Genomic DNA, 23,152 nt, shown 5'->3' with positions numbered 1-23,152 from the left:
AGAATTGAAAAAGAAAATAATTTTTGGTGATGAATGATGAGCAACAAAGGAACATGCATGCCAGATGGTACTTAAATAAGCTGTCCACGGTGATAGAAAATGTTTAAAAAAAAACTACAACAATGTTATCATAATAAATGTCATATTTTAGCTTCTGTGGTCATTTTTTGCAAGCTTTACACTGCAAGACTGTTTTACAGTTGAAGCATTGATAAAATATCAACTCTAGTGATGAGACACTTGCTGTAATGACTTCAACCCCATATGGAACTTGGACCCCCTGTCTTAGGAGGGCAGTGACTTATCCATTATGCCAGTGGTGCTTACTGATGTTCTTATTTAAGACTGTTAGGTTTTTAATAGTCAATTATTTATTTTTGAGGAAAAAGTGCAGCTGTTTACTGTGTTCTTTGCATTACCAAGTCCAGCAAGAAATGTGCTGGTACTATCCAGAGCTGTCAGTATGGATTATCATGCTATATTGCAGAAAATCAATTTGATGCAACTGCTTTACCAACAGTATGTTAATCTTTTCCATTGCTGTTTTGTTGGCTGACTGAAGGAAGATATGCAGTGCATTTGAACCAAAGCAGATGTGTGCTGACAAGTTAAATGCACAATCATGTTTGTGTTTTTTCTTTCTTTCTTCCATCCTTTGTAATATCATATTAAATATTAAGGTAGCAGTTTATAATCAATGACTAATGACATAAGAAAAGGAAAAAAACAGTATACAAAGATACCCCAGGTGAGGCTTGAACTCACAACCTCGGCATTGCTCAACAGATACTGTCTTATAAGTACCACACGCTGACCAATTGCGCCACTGGAGCACATTGCAGCGTTAATTGGTTATGCTAGATGTGGATTTTATTCAATACAATCAGTACAGTCATAAGAATTGAAAATTAAAATCATTTTTGGTGATGAATGATGAGCAAAAAAGGAACATGCATGCTAGAAGCACTTGAATAAGCTGTCCACGGTGATAGAAAAGGTTTAAAAAACAACAACAACAATGTTATCATAATTAATGTCATATTTTAGCTTCTGTGGTCATTTTTTACAAGCTAAACACTGCAAGACTGTTTTACAGTTGAAGCAAGGATAAAATATCAACTCTACTGATGAGACACTTGCTGTAATGACTTCCAACTCAGACGGGACTTAAACCCACAACCACTGGCTTAGAAGAACAGTGCCTTATCCATTTTGCCAGTGGTGCTTACTGATGTCCTTATTTAAGACTGTTAGGTTTTTAATAGTCAATTATTTATTTTTGAAAAAAAATTGAAGCTGTTTACTGTGTTCTTTGCATTACCAAGTCCAGCAAGAAATGTGCTGGTACTATCCAGAGCTGTCAGTATGGATTATTATGCTATATTGCAGAAAATCAATTTGATGCAACTGCTTTACCAACAGTATGTTATTCTTTTAAATTGCTGTTTTGTTGGCTGACTGAAGGAAGATATGCAGTGCATTTGAACCAAAGCAGATGTGTGCTGACAACTTAAATGCACAATCATGTTTGTGTTTTTTCTTTCTTTCTTCCATCCTTTGTAATATCATATTAAATATTCAGGTAGCAGTTTATAATCAATGACTAATGACATAAGAAAAGGAAAAAAACAGTATACAAAGATGCTCCAGGTGAGGCTTGAGCTCACAACCTCGGCATTGCTCAACAGATACTGTCTTATAAGTACCGTGTGCTAACTAATTGCGCCACTGGAGCACTTTGCAGCATTAATTGGTTATGCTAGATGTGGATTTTATTCAATACAATCAGTACAGTCTTAAGAATTGAAAAAGAAAATCATTTTTGGTGATGAATGATGAGCAACAAAGGAACATGCATGCCAGATTGCATTTGAATAAGCTGTCCACTGTGATAGAAAAGGTTTAAAAAGCAACAACAACAACAATGTTATCATAATTCATGTCATATTTTAGCTTCTGTGGTCATTTTTTACAAGCTAAACACTGCAAGACTGTTTTACAGTTGAAGCAAGGATAACATATCAACTCTAGTGATGAGACACTTGCTGTAATGACTTCCAACTCAGACGGGACTTAAACTTACAACCACTGGCTTAGGAGAACAGTGCCTTATCCATTATGCCTGTTTTGCTTACTGATGTCCTTATTTAAGACTGATAGGTTTTTAATAGTCAATTATTTATTTTTGAAAAAAAGTGAAGCTGTTTACTGTGTTCTTTGCATTACCAAGTCCAGCAAGAAATGTGCTGGTACTATCCAGAGCTGTCAGTATGGATTATCATGCTATATTGCAGAAAATCAATTTGATGCAACTGCTTTACCAACAGTATGTTAATCTTTTCCATTGCTGTTTTGTTGGCTGACTGAAGGAAGATATGCAGTGCATTTGAACCAAAGCAGATGTGTGCTGACAACTTAAATACACAATCATGTTTGTGTTTTTTCTTTCTTTCTTCCATCCTTTGTAATATCATATTAAATATTAAGGTAGCAGTTTATAATCAATGACTAATGACATAAGAAAAGGAAAAAAAACAGTAAACAAAGATGCTCCAGGTGAGGCTTGAACTCATAACCTTGGCATTGCTCAACAAATACTGTCCTATAAGTTTCACGCGCTGACCAATTGCGCCACTGGAGCACTTTGCAGCATTAATTGGTTATGCTAGATGTGGATTTTATTCAATACAATCAGTACAGTCATAAGAATTGAAAAAGAAAATCATTTTTGGTGATGAATGATGAGCAACAAAGGAACATGCATGCCAGATTGCATTTGAATAAGCTGTCCACTGTGATAGAAAAGGTTTAAAAAGCAACAACAACAACAATGTTATCATAATTAATGTCATATTTTAGCTTCTGTGGTCATTTTTTACAAGCTAAACACTGCAAGACTGTTTTACAGTTGAAGCAAGGTTAAAATATCAACTCTAGTGATGAGACACTTGCTGTAATGACTTCCAACTCAGACGGGACTTAAACCCACAACCACTGGCTTAGGAGAACAGTGCCTTATCCATTATGCCAGTGGTGCTTACTGAAGTCCTTTTTTAAGACTGATAGGGTTTTAATAGTCAATTATTTATTTTTGAAAAAAAATTGAAGCTGTTTACTGTGTTCTTTGCATTACCAAGTCCAGCAAGAAATGTGCTGGTACTATCCAGAGCTGTCAGTATGGATTATCATGCTATATTGCAGAAAATCAATTTGATGCAACTGCTTTACCAACAGTATGTTATTCTTTTCCATTGCTGTTTTGTTGGCTGACTGAAGGAAGCTATGCAGTGCATTTGAACCAAAGCAGATGTGTGCTGACAACTTAAATGCACAATCATGTTTGTGTGTTTTCTTTCTTTCTTCCATCCTTTGTAATATCATATTAAATATTAAGGCTACCAGTTTATAATTAATGACTAATGACATAAGAAAAGGAAAAAAAAACAGTATACAAAGATGCTCCAGGTGAGGCTTGAATTCACAACCTCAGCCTTGCTCAACAGATACTGTCTAATAAGTACCGCGTGCTGACCAATTGCGCCACTGGAGCACTTTGCAGCATTAATTGGTTATGCTAGATGTGGATTTTATTCAATACAATCAGTACAGTCATAAGAATTGAAAAAGAAAATCATTTTTGGTGATGAATGATGAGCAACAAAGGAACATGCATGCCAGATGGCACTTGAATAAGCTGTCCACTGTGATAGAAAAGGTTTAAAAAACAACAACAATGTTATCATAATTAATGTCATATTTTAGCTTCTGTGGTAATTTTTTGCAAGCTAAACACTGCAAGACTGTTTTACAGTCGAAGCAAGGATAAAATATCAACTCTAGTGATGAGACACTTGCTGTAATGACTTCAATCCCATATGGAACTTGGACCCCCTGTCTTAGGAGGGCAGTGACTTATCTATTATGCCAGTGGTGCTTACTGATGTTCTTATTTAAGACTGTTAGGTTTTTAATTGTCAATTATTTATTTTTGAGGAAAAAGTGAAGCTGTTTACTGTGTTCTTTGCATTACCAAGTCCAGCAAGAAATGTGCTGGTACTATCCAGAGCTGTCAGTATGGATTATCATGCTATATTGCAGAAAATCAATTTGATGCAACTGCTTTACCAACAGTATGTTAATCTTTTCCATTGCTGTTTTGTTGGCTGACTGAAGGAAGATATGCAGTGCATTTGAACCAAAGTAGAAGTGTGCTGACAACTTAAATGCACAATCATGTTTGTGTTTTTTCTTTCTTTCTTCCATCCTTTGTAATATCATATTAAATATTAAGGTAGCAGTTTATAATCAATGACTAATGACATAAGTAAAGGAAAAAAAAACAGTATACAAAGATGCTCCAGGTGAGGCTTGAACTCACAACCTCATCATTGCTCAACAGATACTGTCTTATAAGTACCGCGCGCTGACCAATTGCGTCACTGGAGCATTTTGCAGCATTAATTGGTTATGCTAGATGTGGATTTTATTCAATACAATCAGTACAGTCATAAGAATTGAAAAAGAAAATCATTTTTGGTGATGAATGATGAGCAACAAAGGAACATGCATGCCAGATGGTACTTAAATAAGCTGTCCACGGTGATAGAAAATGTTTAAAAAAAACCAACAACAATGTTTTCATAATAAATGTCATATTTTAGCTTCTGTGGTCATTTTTTGCAAGCTTAACACTGCAAGACTGTTTTACAGTCGAAGAAAGGATAAAATATCAACTCTAGTGATGAGACACTTGCTGTAATGACTTCCACCCCATATGGAACTTGGACCCCCTGTCTTAGGAGGGCAGTGATTTATCTATTATGCCAGTGGTGCTTACTGATGTTCTTATTTAAGACTGTTAGGTTTTTAATAGTCAATTATTTATTTTTGAGGAAAAAGTGAAGCTGTTTACTGTGTTCTATGCATTACCAAGTCCAGCAAGAAATGTGCTGGTACTATCCAGAGCTGTCAGTATGGATTATCATGCTATATTGCAGAAAATCAATTTGATGCAACTACTTTACCAACAGTATGTTATTCTTTTCCATTGCTGTTTTGTTGGCTGACTGAAGGAAGATATGCAATGCATTTGAACCAAAGCAGATGTGTGCTGACAACTTAAATGCACAATCATGTTTGTGTTTTTTCTTTCTTTCTTCCATCCTTTGTAATATCATATTAAATATTAAGGTAGCAGTTTATAATCAATGACTAATGACATAAGAAAAGGAAAAAAAACAGTATACAAAGATGCTCCAGGTGAGGCTTGAACTCACAACCTCGGCATTGCTCAACAGATACTGTCTTATAAGTACCGCGCGCTGACCAATTGCGCCACTGGAGCGCTTTGCAACATTGATTGGTTATGCTAGATGTGGATTTTATTCAATGCAATCAGTACAGTCATAAGAATTGAAAAAGAGGATCATTTTTGGTGATGAATGATGAGCAACAAAGGAACATGCATGCCAGATGGTACTTAAATAAGCTGTCCACGGTGATAGAAAATGTTTAAAAAAAACAACAACAATGTTATCATAATAAATGTCATATTTTCGCTTCTGTGGTCATTTTTTGCAAGCTAAACACTGCAAGACTGTTTTACAGTCGAAGTAAGGATAAAATATCAACTCTAGTGATGAGACACTTGCTGTAATGACTTCCACCCCATATGGAACTTGGACCCCCTGTCTTAGGAGGGCAGTGACTTATCCATTATGCCAGTGGTGCTTACTGATGTTCTTATTTAAGACTGTTAGGTTTTTAATAGTCAATTATTTATTTTTGGAAAAAAAGTGAAGCTGTTTACTGTGTTCTTTGCATTACCAAGTCCAGCAAGAAATGTGCTGGTACTATCCAGAGCTGTCAGTATGGATTATCATGCTATATTGCAGAAAATCAATTTGATGCAACTGCTTTACCAACAGTATGTTATTCTTTTCCATTGCTGTTTTGTTGGCTGACTGAAGGAAGCTATGCAGTGCATTTGAACCAAAGCAGATGTGTGCTGACAACTTAAATGCACAATCATGTTTGTGTGTTTTCTTTCTTTCTTCCATCCTTTGTAATATCATATTAAATATTAAGGCTACCAGTTTATAATTAATGACTAATGACATAAGAAAAGGAAAAAAAACAGTATACAAAGATGCTCCAGGTGAGGCTTGAATTCACAACCTCGGCCTTGCTCAACAGATACTGTCTAATAAGTACCGCATGCTGACCAATTGCGCCACTGGAGCACTTTGCAGCATTAATTGGTTATGCTAGATGTGGATTTTATTCAATACAATCAGTACAGTCATAAGAATTGAAAAAGAAAATCATTTTTGGTGATGAATGATGAGCAACAAAGGAACATGCATGCCAGATGGCACTTGAATAAGCTGTCCACTGTGATAGAAAAGGTTTAAAAAACAACAACAATGTTATCATAATTAATGTCATATTTTAGCTTCTGTGGTCATTTTTTGCAAGCTAAACACTGCAAGACTGTTTTACAGTCGAAGCAAGGATAAAATATCAACTCTAGTGATGAGACACTTGCTGTAATGACTTCCATCCCATATGGAACTTGGACCCCCTGTCTTAGGAGGGCAGTGACTTATCTATTATGCCAGTGGTGCTTACTGATGTTCTTATTTAAGACTGTTAGGTTTTTAATTGTCAATTATTTATTTTTGAGGAAAAAGTGAAGCTGTTTACTGTGTTCTTTGCATTACCAAGTCCAGCAAGAAATGTGCTGGTACTATCCAGAGCTGTCAGTATGGATTATCATGCTATATTGCAGAAAATCAATTTGATGCAAATGCTTTACCAACAGTATGTTAATCTTTTCCATTGCTGTTTTGTTGGCTGACTGAAGGAAGATATGCAGTGCATTTGAACCAAAGTAGATGTGTGCTGACAACTTAAATGCACAATCATGTTTGTGTTTTTTCTTTCTTTCTTCCATCCTTTGTAATATCATATTAAATATTAAGGTAGCAGTTTATAATCAATGACTAATGACATAAGAAAAGGAAAAAAAAACAGTATACAAAGATGCTCCAGGTGAGGCTTGAACTCACAACCTCATCATTGCTCAACAGATACTGTCTTATAAGTACCGCGCGCTGACCAATTGCGTCACTGGAGCACTTTGCAGCATTAATTGGTTATGCTAGATGTGGATTTTATTCAATACAATCAGAACAGTCATAAGAATTGAAAAAGAAAATCATTTTTGGTGATGAATGATGAGCAACAAAGGAACATGCATGCCAGATGGTACTTAAATAAGCTGTCCACGGTGATAGAAAATGTTTAAAAAAACCCAACAACAATGTTATCATAATAAATGTCATATTTTAGCTTCTGTGGTCATTTTTTGCAAGCTTAACACTGCAAGACTGTTTTACAGTCGAAGAAAGGATAAAATATCAACTCTAGTGATGAGACACTTGCTGTAATGACTTCCACCCCATATGGAACTTGGACCCCCTGTCTTAGTAGGGCAGTGACTTATCTATTATGCCAGTGGTGCTTACTGATGTTCTTATATTAGACTGTTAGGTTTTTAATAGTCAATTATTTATTTTTGAGGAAAAAGTGAAGCTGTTTACTGTGTTCTATGCATTACCAAGTCCAGCAAGAAATGTGCTGGTACTATCCAGAGCTGTCAGTATGGATTATCATGCTATATTGCAGAAAATCAATTTGATGCAACTGCTTTACCAACAGTATGTTATTCTTTTCCATTGCTGTTTTGTTGGCTGACTGAAGGAAGATATGCAATGCATTTTAACCAAAGCAGATGTGTGCTGACAACTTAAATGCACAATCATGTTTGTGTTTTTTCTTTCTTTCTTCCATCCTTTGTAATATCATATTAAATATTAAGGTAGCAGTTTATAATCAATGACTAATGACATAAGAAAAGGAAAAAAAACAGTATACAAAGATGCTCCAGGTGAGGCTTGAACTCACAACCTCGGCATTGCTCAACAGATACTGTCTTATAAGTACCGCGCGCTGACCAATTGCGCCAATGGAGCGCTTTGCAACATTGATTGGTTATGCTAGATGTGGATTTTATTCAATGCAATCAGTACAGTCATAAGAATTGAAAAAGAGAATCATTTTTGGTGATGAATGATGAGCAACAAAGGAACATGCATGCCAGATGGTACTTAAATAAGCTGTCCACGGTGATAGAAAATGTTTAAAAAAAACAACAACAATGTTATCATAATAAATGTCATATTTTCGCTTCTGTGGTCATTTTTTGCAAGCTAAACACTGCAAGACTGTTTTACAGTCGAAGTAAGGATAAAATATCAACTCTTGTGATGAGACACTTGCTGTAATGACTTCCACCCCATCTGGAACTTGGACCCCCTGTCTTAGGAGGGCAGTGACTTATCCATTATGCCAGTGGTGCTTACTGATGTTATTATTTAAGACTGTTAGGTTTTTAATAGTCAATTATTTATTTTTGAAAAAAAGTGAAGCTGTTTACTGTGTTCTTTGCATTACCAAGTCCAGCAAGAAATATGCTGGTACTATCCAGAGCTGTCAGTATGGATTATCATGCTATATTGCAGAAAATCAATTTGATGCAACTGCTTTACCAACAGTATGTTAATCTTTTCCATTGCTGTTTTGTTGGCTGACTGAAGGAAGATATGCAGTGCATTTGAACCAAAGCAGATGTGTGCTGACAACTTAAATGCACAATCATGTTTGTGTTTTTTCTTTCTTTCTTCCATCCTTTGTAATATCATATTAAATATTAAGGTAGCAGTTTATAATCAATGACTAATGACATAAGAAAAGAAAAAAAAACACTATACAATAATGCTCCAGGTGAGGCTTGAACTCACAACCTCGGCATTGCTCAACAGATACTGTCTTATAAGTACCGCACGCTGACCAATTGCGCCACTGGAGCTCTTTGCAGCATTAATTGGTTATGCTAGATGTGGATTTTATTCAATACAATCAGTACAGTCATAAGAATTGAAAAAGAAAATCATTTTTGGTGATGAATGATGAGCAACAAAGGAACATGCATGCCAGATGGCACTCGAATAAGCTGTCCACGGTGATAGAACAGGTTTAAAAAACAACAACAACAATGTTATCATAATTAATGTCATATTTTAGCTTCTGTGGTCACTTTTTACAAGCTAAACACTGCAAGACTGTTTTACAGTTGAAGCAAGGATAAAAAATCAACTCTACTGATGAGACACTTGCTGTAATGACTTCCAACTCAGACGGGACTTAAACTCACAACCACTCGCTTAGGAGAACAGTGCCTTATCCATTATGCCAGTGGTGCTTACTGATGTCCTTATTTAAGACTGTTAGGTTTTTAATAGTCAATTATTTATTTTTGAAAAAAAGTGAAGCTGTTTACTGTGTTCTTTGCATTACCACGTCCAGCAAGAAATGTGCTGGTACTATCCAGAGCTGTCAGTATGGATTATCATGCTATATTGCAGAAAATCAATTTGATGCAACTGCTTTACCAACAGTATGTTAATCTTTTCCATTGCTGTTTTGTTGGCTGACTGAAGGAAGATATGCAGTGCATTTGAACCAAAGCAGATGTGTGCTGACAACTTAAATGCACAATCATGTTTGTGTTTTTTCTTTCTTTCTTCCATCCTTTGTAATATCATATTAAATATTAAGGTAGCAGTTTATAATCAATGACTAATGACATAAAAAAGGAAAAAAAAAAACATTATACAAAGCTGCTCCAGGTGAGGCTTGAACTCACAACCTCGGCATTGCTCAACAGATACTGTCTTATAAGTACCGCGCGCTGACCAATTGAGCCACTGGAGCACTTTGCAGCATTAGTTGGTTATGCTAGATGTGGATTTTATTCAATGCAATCAGTACAGTCATAAGAATTGAAAAAGAAAATCATTTTTGGTGATGACTGATGAGCAAAAAAGGAACATGCATGCCAGATGGTACTTAAATAAGCTGTCCACGGTGATAGAAAATGTTTAAAAAAAACAACAACAATGTTATCATAATAAATGTCATATTTTAGCTTCTGTGGTCATTTTTTGCAAGCTAATCACTGCAAGACTGTTTTACAGTCGAAGCAAGGATAAAATATCAACTCTAGTGATGAGACACTTGCTGTAATGACTTCCACCCCATATGGAACTTGGACCCCCTGTCTTAGGAGGGCAGTGACTTATCCATTATGCCAGTGGTGCTTACTGATGTTCTTATTTAAGACTGTTAGGTTTTTAATAGTCAATTATTTATTTTTGAGGAAAAAGTGTAGCTGTTTACTGTGTTCTTTGCATTACCAAGTCCAGCAAGAAATATGCTGGTACTATCCAGAGCTGTCAGTATGGATTATCATGCTATATTGCAGAAAATCAATTTGATGCAACTGCTTTACCAACAGTATGTTAATCTTTTCCATTGCTGTTTTGTTGGCTGACTGAAGGAAGATAAGCAGTGCATTTGAACCAAAGCAGATGTGAGCTGACAACTTAAATGCACAATCATGTTTGTGTGTTTTCTTTCTTTCTTCCATCCTTTGTAATATAATATTAAATATTAAGGCTACCAGTTTATAATCAATGACTAATGACATAAGAAAAGGAAAAAAAAACAGTATAAAAAGATGCTCCAGGTGAAGCTTGAACTCACAACTTCGGCATTGCTCAACAGATACTGTCTTATAAGTATTGCGCGCTGACCAATTGCGCCACTGGAGCTCTTTGCAGCATTAGTTGGTTATGCTAGATGTGGATTTTATTCAATACAATCAGTACAGTCATAAGAATTGAAAAAGAAAATAATTTTTGGTGATGAATGATGAGCAACAAAGGAACATGCATGCCAGATGGCACTTGAATAAGCTGTCCACGGTGATAGAAAATGTTTAAAAAAAAACAACAACAATGTTATCATAATAAATGTCATATTTTAGCTTATGTGGTCATTTTTTGCAAGTTAAACACTGCAAGACTGTTTTACAGTCGAAATAAGGATAAAATATCAACTCTAGTGATGAGACACTTGCTGTAATGACTTCCACCCCATATGGAACTTGGACCCCCTGTCTTAGGAGGGCAGTGACTTATCCATTATGCCAGTGGTGCTTACTGATGTTCTTATTTAAGACTGTTAGGTTTTTAATAGTCAATTATTTATTTTTAAAGAAAAAGTGAAGCTGTTTACTGTGTTCTTTGTATTACCAAGTCCAGCAAGAAATATGCTGGTACTATCCAGAGCTGTCAGTATGGATTATCATGCTATATTGCAGAAAATCAATTTGATGCAACTGCTTTACCAACAGTATGTTAATCTTTTCCATTGCTGTTTTGTTGGCTGACTGAAGGAAGATATGCAGTGCATTTGAACCAAAGCAGATGTGTGCTGACAACTTAAATGCACAATCATGTTTGTGTTTTTTCTTTCTTTCTTCCATCCTTTGTAATATCATATTAAATATTAAGGTAGCAGTTTATAATCAATGACTAATGACATAAGAAAAGAAAAAAAACAGTACACAATGATGCTCCAGGTGAGGCTTGAACTCACAACCTCGGCATTGCTCAACAGATACTGTCTTATAAGTACCGCGCGCTGACCAATTGCGCCACTGGAGCTCTTTACAGCATTAATTGGTTATGCTAGATGTGGATTTTATTCAATACAATCAGTACAGTCATAAGAATTGAAAAAGAAAATCATTTTTGGTGATGAATGATGAGCAACAAAGGAACATGCATGCCAGATGGCACTTGAATAAGCTGTCCATGGTGATAGAAAAGGTTTAAAAAACAACAACAACAATGTTATCATAATTAATGTCATATTTTAGCTTCTGTGGTCACTTTTTACAAGCTAAACACTGCAAGACTGTTTTACAGTTGAAGCAAGGATAAAATATCAACTCCACTGATGAGACACTTGCTGTAATGACTTCCAACTCAGACGGGACTTAAACCCACAACCACTGGCTTAGGAGAACAGTGCCTTAACCATTATGCCAGTGGTGCTTACTGATGTCCTTATTTAAGACAGTTAGGTTTTTAATAGTCAATTATTTATTTTTGAAAAAAAGTGAAGCTGTTTACTGTGTTCTTTGCATTACCACGTCCAGCAAGAAATGTGCTGGTACTATCCAGAGCTGTCAGTATGGATTATCATGCTATATTGCAGAAAATCAATTTGATGCAACTGCTTTACCAACAGTATGTTAATCTTTTCCATTGCTGTTTTGTTGGCTGACTGAAGGAAGATATGCAGTGCATTTGAACCAAAGCAGATGTGTGCTGACAACTTAAATGCACAATCATGTTTGTGTTTTTTCTTTCTTTCTTCCATCCTTTGTAATATCATATTAAATATTAAGGTAGCAGTTTATAATCAATGACTAATGACATAAAAAAAGAAAAAAAAACAGTATACAATGATGCTCCAGGTGAGGCTTGAACTCACAACCTCGGCGTTGCTCAACAGATACTGTCTTATAAGTACCGTGTGCTGACCAATCGCGCCACTGGAGCTCTTTGCAGCATTAATTGGTTATGCTAGATGTGGATTTTATTCAATACAATCAGTACAGTCATAAGAATTGAAAAAGAAAATAATTTTTGGTGATGAATGATGAGCAACAAAGGAACATGCATGCCAGATGGCACTTGAATAAGCTGTCCACGGTGATAGAAAAGGTTTAAAAAACAACAACAACAACAACAATGTTATCCTAATTAATGTCATATTTTAGCTTCTGTGGTCACTTTTTACAAGCTAAACACTGCAAGACTGTTTTACAGTTGAAGCAAGGATAAAATATTAACTCTACTGATGAGACACTTGCTGTAATGACTTCCAACTCAGACGGGACTTAAACCCACAACCACTGGCTTAGGAGAACAGTGCCTTATCCATTATGCCAGTGGTGCTTACTGATGTCCTTATTTAAGACTGTTAGGTTTTTAATAGTCAATTATTTATTTTTGAAAAAAAGTGAAGCTGTTTACTGTGTTCTTTGCATTACCACGTCCAGCAAGAAATGTGCTGGTACTATCCAGAGCTGTCAGTATGGATTATCATGCTATATTGCAGAAAATCAATTTGATGCAACTGCTTTACCAACAGTATGTTAATCTTTTCCATTGCTGTTTTGTTGGCTGACTGAAGGAAGATATGCAGTGCATTTGAACCAAAGCAGATGTGTGCTGACAACTTAAATGCACAATCATGTTTGTGTTTTTTCTTTCTTTCTTCCATCCTTTGTAATATCATATTAAATATTAAGGTAGCATTTTATAATCAATGACTAATGACATAAGAAAAAGAAAAAAAAACAGTATAAAATGATGCTCTAGGTGAGGCTTGAACTCACAACCTCAGCATTGCTCAACAGATACTGTCTTATAAGTACCGCGCGCTGACCAATTGCGCCACTGGAGCTCTTTGCAGCATTAATTGGTTATGCTAGATGTGGATTTTATTCAATACAATCAGTACAGTCATAAGAATTGAAAAAGAAAATAATTTTTGGTGATGAATGATGAGCAACAAAGGAACATGCATGCCAGATGGCACTTGAATAAGCTGTCCACGGTGATAGAAAATGTTTAAAAAAAAATCAACAACAATGTTATCATAATAAATGTCATATTTTAGCTTCTGTGGTCATTTTTTGCAAGTTAAACACTGCAAGACTGTTTTACAGTCGAAATAAGGATAAAATATCAACTCTAGTGATGAGACACTTGCTGTAATGACTTCCACCCCATATGGAACTTGGACCCCCTGTCTTAGGAGGGCAGTGACTTATCCATTATGCCAGTGGTGCTTACTGATGTTCTTATTTAAGACTGTTAGGTTTTTAATAGTCAATTATTTATTTTTGAGGAAAAAGTGAAGCTGTTTACTGTGTTCTTTGCATTACCAAGTCCAGCAAGAAATATGCTGGTACTATCCAGAGCTGTCAGTATGGATTATCATGCTATATTGCAGAAAATCAATTTGATGCAACTGCTTTACCAACAGTATGTTAATCTTTTCCATTGCTGTTTTGTTGGCTGACTGAAGGAAGATATGCAGTGCATTTGAACCAAAGCAGATGTGTGCTGACAACTTAAATGCACAATCATGTTTGTGTTTTTTCTTTCTTTCTTCCATCCTTTGTAATATCATATTAAATATTAAGGTAGCAGTTTATAATCAATGACTAATGACATAAGAAAAGAAAAAAAAACAGTATACAATGATGCTCCAGGTGAGGCTTGAACTCACAACCTCGGCATTGCTCAACAGATACTGTCTTATAAGTACCGCACGCTGACCAATTGCGCCACTGGAGCTCTTTACAGCATTAATTGGTTATGCTAGATGTGGATTTTATTCAATACAATCAGTACAGTCATAAGAATTGAAAAAGAAAATCATTTTTGGTGATGAATGATGAGCAACAAAGGAACATGCATGCCAGATAGCACTTGAATAAGCTGTCCACGGTGATAGAAAAGGTTTAAAAAACAACAACAACAATGTTATCATAATTAATGTCATATTTTAGCTTCTGTGGTCACTTTTTACAAGCTAAACACTGCAAGACTGTTTTACAGTTGAAGCAAGGATAAAATATCAACTCCACTGATGAGACACTTGCTGTAATGACTTCTAACTCAGACGGGACTTAAACCCACAACCACTGGCTTAGGAGAACAGTGCCTTATCCATTATGCCAGTGGTGCTTACTGATGTCCTTATTTAAGACTGTTAGGTTTTTAATAGTCAATTATTTATTTTTGAAAAAAAGTGAAGCTGTTTACTGTGTTCTTTGCATTACCACGTCCAGCAAGAAATGTGCTGGTACTATCCAGAGCTGTCAGTATGGATTATCATGCTATATTGCAGAAAATCAATTTGATGCAACTGCTTTACCAACAGTATGTTAATCTTTTCCATTGCTGTTTTGTTGGCTGACTGAAGGAAGATATGCAGTGCATTTGAACCAAAGCAGATGTGTGCTGACAACTTAAATGCACAATCATGTTTGTGTTTTTTCTTTCTTTCTTCCATCCTTTGTAATATCATATTAAATATTAAGGTAGCAGTTTATAATCAATGACTAATGACATAAAAAAAGAAAAAAAAAACAGTATACAATGATGCTCGAACTCACAACCTTGGCATTGCTCAACAGATACTGTCTTATAAGTACCGTGTGCTGACCAATCGCGCCACTGGAGCTCTTTGCAGCATTAATTGGTTATGCTAGATGTGGATTTTATTCAATACAATCAGTACAGTCATAAGAATTGAAAAAGAAAATAATTTTTGGTGATGAATGATGAGCAACAAAGGAACATGCATGCCAGATGGCACTTGAATAAGCTGTCCACGGTGATAGAAAAGGTTTAAGAAACAACAACAACAACAACAATGTTATCATAATTAATGTCATATTTTAGCTTCTGTGGTCACTTTTTACAAGCTAAACACTGCAAGACTGTTTTACAGTTGAAGCAAGGATAAAATATCAACTCTACTGATGAGACACTTGCTGTAATGACTTCCAACTCAGACGGGACTTAAACCCACAACCATTGGCTTAGGAGAACAGTGCCTTATCCATTAGGCCAGTGGTGCTTACTGATGTCCTTATTTAAGACTGTTAGGTTTTTAATAGTCAATTATTTATTTTTGAAAAAAAGTGAAGCTGTTTACTGTGTTCTTTGCATTACCACGTCCAGCAAGAAATGTGCTGGTACTATCCAGAGCTGTCAGTATGGATTATCATGCTATATTGCAGAAAATCAATTTGATGCAACTGCTTTACCAACAGTATGTTAATCTTTTCCATTGCTGTTTTGTTGGCTGACTGAAGGAAGATATGCAGTGCATTTGAACCAAAGCAGATGTGTGCTGACAACTTAAATGCACAATCATGTTTGTGTTTTTTCTTTCTTTCTTCCATCCTTTGTAATATCATATTAAATATTAAGGTAGCAGTTTATAATCAATGACTAATGACATAAGAAAAGAAAAAAAAACAGTATACAATGATGCTTCAGGTGAGGCTTGAACTCACAACCTCGGCATTGCTCAACAGATACTGTCTTATAAGTACCGTGTGCTGACCAATCGCGCCACTGGAGCTCTTTGCAGCATTAATTGGTTATGCTAGATGTGGATTTTATTCAATACAATCAGTACAGTCATAAGAATTGAAAAAGAAAATAATTTTTGGTGATGAATGATGAGCAACAAAGGAACATGCATGCCAGATGGCACTTGAATAAGCTGTCCACGGTGATAGAAAAGGTTTAAAAAACAACAACAACAATGTTATCATAATTAATGTCATATTTTAGCTTCTGTGGTCACTTTTTACAAGCTAAACACTGCAAGACTGTTTTACAGTTGAAGCAAGGATAAAATATCAACTCTACTGATGAGACACTTGCTGTAATGACTTCCAACTCAGACGGGACTTAAACCCACAACCACTGGCTTAGGAGAACAGTGCCTTATCCATTATGCCAGTGGTGCTTACTGATGTCCTTATTTAAGACTGTTAGGTTTTTAATAGTCAATTATTTATTTTGAAAAAAAGTGAAGCTGTTTACTGTGTTCTTTGCATTACCACGTCCAGCAAGAAATGTGCTGGTACTATCCAGAGCTGTCAGTATGGATTATCATGCTATATTGCAGAAAATCAATTTGACGCAACTGCTTTACCAACAGTATGTTAATCTTTTCCATTGCTGTTTTGTTGGCTGACTGAAGGAAGATATGCAGTGCATTTGAACCAAAGCAGATGTGTGCTGACAACTTAAATGCACAATCATGTTTGTGTTTTTTCATTCTTTCTTCCATCCTTTGTAATATCATATTAAATATTAAGGTAGCAGTTTATAATCAATGACTAATGACATAAGAAAAGAAAAAAAAACAGTATACAATGATGCTCCAGGTGAGGCTTGAACTCACAACCTCGGCATTGCTCAACAGATACTGTCTTATAAGTACCGCGCGCTGACCAATTGCGCCACTGGAGCTCTTTGCAGCATTAATTGGTTATGCTAGATGTGGATTTTATTCAATACAATCAGTACAGTCATAAGAATTGAAAAAGAAAATAATTTTTGGTGATTAATGATGAGCAACAAAGGAACATGCATGCCAGATGGCACTTGAATAAGCTGTCCACGGTGATAGAAAATATTTAAAAAAAAATCAACAACAATGTTATCATAATAAATGTCATATTTTAGCTTCTGTGGTCATTTTTTGCAAGTTAAACACTGCAAGACTGTTTTACAGTCGAAATAAGGATAAAATATCAACTCTAGTGATGAGACACTTGCTGTAATGACTTCCACCCCATATGGAACTTGGACCCCCTGTCTTAGGAGGGCAGTGACTTATCCATTATGCCAGTGGTGCTTACTGATGTTCTTATTTAAGACTGTTAGGTTTTTAATAGTCAATTATTTATTTTTGAGGAAAAAGTGAAGCTGTTTACTGTGTTCTTTGCATTACCAAGTCCAGCAAGAAATATGCTGGTAGTATCCAGAGCTGTCAGTATGGATTATCATGCTATATTGCAGAAAATCAATTTGATGCAACTGCTTTACCAACAGTATGTTAATCTTTTCCATTGCTGTTTTGTTGGCTGACTGAAGGAAGATATGCAGTGCATTTGAACCAAAGCAGATGTGTGCTGACAACTTAAATGCACAATCATGTTTGTGTTTTTTCTTTCTTTCTTCCATCCTTTGTAATATCATATTAAATATTAAGGTAGCAGTTTATAATCAATGACTAATGACATAAGAAAAGAAAAAAAAACAGTATACAATGATGCTCCAGGTGAGGCTTGAACTCACAACCTCGGCATTGCTCAACAGATACTGTCTTATAAGTACCGAGCGCTGACCAATTGCGCCACTGGAGCTCTTTACAGCATTGATTGGTTATGCTAGATGTGGATTTTATTCAATACAATCAGTACAGTCATAAGAATTGAAAAAGAAAATAATTTTTGGTGATGAATGATGAGCAACAAAGGAACATGCATGCCAGATGGCACTTGAATAAGCTGTCCACGGTGATAGAAAAGGTTTAAAAAACAACAACAACAACAATGTTATCATAATTAATGTCATATTTTAGCTTCTGTGGTCACTTTTTACAAGCTAAACACTGCAAGACTGTTTTACAGTTGAAGCAAGGATAAAATATCAACTCTACTGATGAGACACTTGCTGTAATGACTTCCAACTCAGACGGGACTTAAACCCACAACCACTGGCTTAGGAGAACAGTGCCTTATCCATTATGCCAGTGGTGCTTACTGATGTCCTTATTTAAGACTGTTAGGTTTTTAATAGTCAATTATTTATTTTTGAAAAAAAGTGAAGCTGTTTACTGTGTTCTTTGCATTACCACGTCCAGCAAGAAATGTGCTGGTACTATCCAGAGCTGTCAGTATGGATTATCATGCTATATTGCAGAAAATCAATTTGATGCAACTGCTTTACCAACAGTATGTTAATCTTTTCCATTGCTGTTTTGTTGGCTGACTGAAGGAAGATATGCAGTGCATTTGAACCAAAGCAGATGTGTGCTGACAACTTAAATGCACAATCATGTTTGTGTTTTTTCTTTCTTTCTTCCATCCTTTGTAATATCATATTAAATATTAAGGTAGCAGTTTATAATCAATGACTAATGACATAAGAAAAGAAAAAAAACCAGTATACAATGATGCTCCAGGTGAGGCTTGAACTCACAACCTCGGCATTGCTCAACAGATACTATCTTATAAGTACCGTGTGCTGACCAATCGCGCCACTGGAGCTCTTTGCAGCATTAATTGGTTATGCTAGATGTGGATTTTATTCAATACAATCAGTACAGTCATAAGAATTGAAAAAGAAAATCATTTTTGGTGATGAATGATGAGCAACAAAGGAACATGCATGCCAGATGGCACTTGAATAAGCTGTCCACGGTGATAGAAAAGGTTTAAAAAACAACAACAACAACAACAATGTTATCATAATTAATGTCATATTTTAGCTTCTGTGGTCACTTTTTACAAGCTAAACACTGCAAGACTGTTTTACAGTTGAAGCAAGGATAAAATATCAACTCTACTGATGAGAGACTTGCTGTAATGACTTCCAACTCAGACGGGACTTAAACCCACAACCACTGGCTTAGTAGAACAGTGCCTTATCCATTATGCCAGTGGTGCTTACTGATGTCCTTATTTAAGACTGTTAGGTTTTTAATAGTCAATTATTTATTTTTGAAAAAAAGTGAAGCTGTTTACTGTGTTCTTTGCATTACCACGTCCAGCAAGAAATGTGCTGGTACTATCCAGAGCTGTCAGTATGGATTATCATGCTATATTGCAGAAAATCAATTTGATGCAACTGCTTTACCAACAGTATGTTAATCTTTTCCATTGCTGTTTTGTTGGCTGACTGAAGGAAGATATGCAGTGCATTTGAACCAAAGCAGATGTGTGCTGACAACTTAAATGCACAATCATGTTTGTGTTTTTTCTTTCTTTCTTCCATCCTTTGTAATATCATATTAAATATTAAGGTAGCAGTTTATAATCAATGACTAATGACATAAGAAAAGAAAAAAAAACAGTATACAATGATGCTCCAGGTGAGGCTTGAACTCACAACCTTGGCATTGCTCAACAGATACTGTCTTATAAGTACCGTGTGCTGACCAATCGCGCCACTGGAGCTCTTTGCAGCATTAATTGGTTATGCTAGATGTGGATTTTATTCAATACAATCAGTACAGTCATAAGAATTGAAAAAGAAAATAATTTTTGGTGATGAATGATGAGCAACAAAGGAACATGCATGCCAGATGGCACTTGAATAAGCTGTCCACGGTGATAGAAAAGGTTTAAAAAACAACAACAACAACAACAATGTTATCATAATTAATGTCATATTTTAGCTTCTGTGGTCACTTTTTACAAGCTAAACACTGCAAGACTGTTTTACAGTTGAAGCAAGGATAAAATATCAACTCTACTGATGAGACACTTGCTGTAATGACTTCCAACTCAGACGGGACTTAAACCCACAACCACTGGCTTAGGAGAACAGTGCCTTATCCATTATGCCAGTGGTGCTTACTGATGTCCTTATTTAAGACTGTTAGGTTTTTAATAGTCAATTATTTATTTTTGAAAAAAAGTGAAGCTGTTTACTGTGTTCTTTGCATTACCACGTCCAGTAAGAAATGTGCTGGTACTATCCAGAGCTGTCAGTATGGATTATCATGCTATATTGCAGAAAATCAATTTGATGCAACTGCTTTACCAACAGTATGTTAATCTTTTCCATTGCTGTTTTGTTGGCTGACTGAAGGAAGATATGCAGTGCATTTGAACCAAAGCAGATGTGTGCTGACAACTTAAATGCACAATCATGTTTGTGTTTTTTCTTTCTTTCTTTCATCCTTTGTAATATCATATTAAATATTAAGGTAGCAGTTTATAATCAATGACTAATGACATAAGAAAAGGAAAAAAAACAGTATACAAAGATACTCCAGGTGAGGCTTGAACTCACAACCTCGGCATTGCTCAACAGATACTGTCTTATAAGTACTGCATGCTGACCAATTGCGCCACTGGAGCACTTTGCAGCATTAATTGGTTATGCTAGATGTGGATTTTATTCAATACAATCAGTACAGTCATAAGAATTGAAAAAGAAAATCATTTTTGGTGATGAATGATGAGCAACAAAGGAACATGCATGCCAGATGGCACTTGAATAAGCTGTCCACAGTGATAGAAAAGGTTTAAAAAACCAACAACAACAACAACAACAATGTTATCATAATTAATGTCATATTTTAGCTTCTGTGGTCATTTTTTACAAGCTAAACACTGCAAGACTGTTTTACAGTTGAAGCAAGGATAAAATATCAACTCTAGTGATGAGACACTTGCTGTAATGACTTCCAACTCAGACCAGACTTAAACCCACAACCATTAGCTTAGGAGAACAGTGCCTTATCCATTATGCCAGTGGTGCTTACTGATGTCCTTATTTAAGACTGATAGGGTTTTAATAGTCAATTATTTATTTTTGAAAAAAAGTGAAGCTGTTTACTGTGTTCTTTGCATTACCAAGTCCAGCAAGAAATGAGCTGGTACTATCCAGAGCTGTCAGTATGGATTATCATGCTATATTGCAGAAAATCAATTTGATGCAACTGCTTTACCAACAGTATGTTAATCTTTTCCATTGCTGTTTTGTTGGCTGACTGAAGGAAGATATGCAGTGCATTTGAACCAAAGCAGATGTGTGCTGACAACTTAAATGCACAATCATGTTTGTGTTTTTTCTTTCTTTCTTCCATCCTTTGTAATATCATATTAAATATTAAGGTAGCAGTTTATAATCAATGACTAATGACATAAAAAAAGGAAAAAAAACATTATACAAAACTGCTCCAGGTGAGGCTTGAACTCACAACCTCGGCATTGCTCAACAGATACTGTCTTATAAATACAGCGCGCTGACCAATTGAGCCACTGGAGCACTTTGCGGCATTAATTGGTTATGCTAGATGTGGATTTTATTCAATGCAATCAGTATAGTCATAAGAATTGAAAAAGAAAATAATTTGTGGTGATGAATGATGAGCAACAAAGGAACATGCATGCCAGATGGTACTTAAATAAGCTGTCCACGGTGATAGAAAATGTTTAAAAAAAACAACAACAATGTTATCATAATAAATGTCATATTTTAGCTTCTGTGGTCATTTTTTGCAAGCTAAACACTGCAAGACTGTTTTACAGTCGAAGTAAGGATAAAATATCAACTCTAGTGATGAGACACTTGCTGTAATGACTTCCACCCCATATGGAACTTGGACCCCCTGTCTTAGGAGGGCAGTGACATATCCATTATGCTAGTGGTGCTAACTGATGTTCTTATTTAAGACTGTTAGGTTTTTAATAGTCAATTATTTATTTTTGAGGAAAAAGTGAAGCTGTTTACTGTGTTCTTTGCATTACCAAGTCCAGCAAGAAATGTGCTGGTACTATCCAGAGCTGTCAGTATGGATTATCATGCTATATTGCAGAAAATCAATTTGATGCAACTGCTTTACCAACAGTATGTTATTCTTTTCCATTGCTGTTTTGTTGGCTGACTGAAGGAAGATATGCAGTGCATTTGAACCAAAGCAGATGTGTGCTGACAACTTAAATGCACAATCATGTTTGTGTGTTTTCTTTCTTTCTTCCATCCTTTGTAATATCATATTAAATATTAAGGCTACCAGTTTATAATCAATGACTAATGACATAAGAAAAGGAAAAAAAACAGTATACAAAGATGCTCCAGGTGAGGCTTGAACTCACAACCTTGGCATTGCTCAACAGATACTGTCTTATAAGTACCGCGCGCTGACCAATTGAGCCACTGGAGCGCTTTGCAACATTGATAGGTTATGCTAGATGTGGATTTTATTCAATGCAATCAGTACAGTCATAAGAATTGAAAAAGAAAATCATTTTTGGTGATGAATGATGAGCAACAAAGGAACATGCATGCCAGATGGTACTTAAATAAGCTGTCCACGGTGATAGAAAAGGTTTAAAAAAAACAACAACAATGTTATCATAATAAATGTCATATTTTAGCTTCTGTGGTCATTTTTTGCAAGCTAAACACTGCAAGACTGTTTTACAGTCGAAGCAAGGATAAAATATCAACTCTATTGATGAGACACTTGCTGTAATGACTTCCACCCCATATGGAACTTGGACCCCCTGTCTTAGGAGGGCAGTGACTTATCCATTATGCCAGTGGTGCTTACTGATGTTCTTATTTAAGACTGTTAGGTTTTTAATAGTCAATTATTTATTTTTGAGGAAAAAGTGAAGCTGTTTACTGTGTTCTTTGCATTACCAAGTCCAGCAAGAAATATGCTGGTACTATCCAGAGCTGTCAGTATGGATTATCATGCTATATTGCAGAAAATCAATTTGATGCAACTGCTTTACCAACAGTATGTTAATTTTTCCATTGCTGTTTTGTTGGCTGACTGAAGGAAGATATGCAGTGCATTTGAACCAAAGCAGATGTGTGCTGACAAC

At 35.7% G+C, this 23,152-nt stretch overlaps 7 non-coding genes across 7 annotated transcripts; all 7 read right to left on the bottom strand.

Moving 5' to 3' along the window:
- Positions 1 to 5,251: 5,251 nt before the first annotated feature.
- On the bottom strand, positions 5,252 to 5,344 carry TRNAI-UAU (transfer RNA isoleucine (anticodon UAU)). The gene is given in 2 exon segments: positions 5,252 to 5,287; positions 5,307 to 5,344. It is a non-coding gene; the product is annotated as a tRNA-Ile (tRNA).
- Positions 5,345 to 8,839: 3,495 nt separating this feature from the next.
- On the bottom strand, positions 8,840 to 8,932 carry TRNAI-UAU (transfer RNA isoleucine (anticodon UAU)). The gene is given in 2 exon segments: positions 8,840 to 8,875; positions 8,895 to 8,932. It is a non-coding gene; the product is annotated as a tRNA-Ile (tRNA).
- Positions 8,933 to 9,744: 812 nt separating this feature from the next.
- TRNAI-UAU (transfer RNA isoleucine (anticodon UAU)) lies at positions 9,745 to 9,837 on the bottom strand. The gene is given in 2 exon segments: positions 9,745 to 9,780; positions 9,800 to 9,837. It is a non-coding gene; the product is annotated as a tRNA-Ile (tRNA).
- A 1,703-nt stretch (positions 9,838 to 11,540) lies between these two features.
- Positions 11,541 to 11,633, bottom strand: TRNAI-UAU (transfer RNA isoleucine (anticodon UAU)). The gene is given in 2 exon segments: positions 11,541 to 11,576; positions 11,596 to 11,633. It is a non-coding gene; the product is annotated as a tRNA-Ile (tRNA).
- Positions 11,634 to 14,252: 2,619 nt separating this feature from the next.
- Positions 14,253 to 14,345, bottom strand: TRNAI-UAU (transfer RNA isoleucine (anticodon UAU)). Its single transcript is given in 2 exon segments — positions 14,253 to 14,288; positions 14,308 to 14,345. It is a non-coding gene; the product is annotated as a tRNA-Ile (tRNA).
- Positions 14,346 to 16,955: 2,610 nt separating this feature from the next.
- TRNAI-UAU (transfer RNA isoleucine (anticodon UAU)) lies at positions 16,956 to 17,048 on the bottom strand. The gene is given in 2 exon segments: positions 16,956 to 16,991; positions 17,011 to 17,048. It is a non-coding gene; the product is annotated as a tRNA-Ile (tRNA).
- An 806-nt stretch (positions 17,049 to 17,854) lies between these two features.
- Positions 17,855 to 17,947, bottom strand: TRNAI-UAU (transfer RNA isoleucine (anticodon UAU)). The gene is given in 2 exon segments: positions 17,855 to 17,890; positions 17,910 to 17,947. It is a non-coding gene; the product is annotated as a tRNA-Ile (tRNA).
- Positions 17,948 to 23,152: the final 5,205 nt, after the last annotated feature.

This window comes from Pseudophryne corroboree, chromosome 4 (genome assembly GCF_028390025.1).
Source record: "Pseudophryne corroboree isolate aPseCor3 chromosome 4, aPseCor3.hap2, whole genome shotgun sequence".
In the NCBI taxonomy this organism is placed as follows: Eukaryota; Metazoa; Chordata; class Amphibia; order Anura; family Myobatrachidae; genus Pseudophryne; species Pseudophryne corroboree.
The sequence above is the reverse complement of the archived record's forward strand: the minus strand, read 5'-3'. Positions and strand labels throughout refer to the sequence as shown.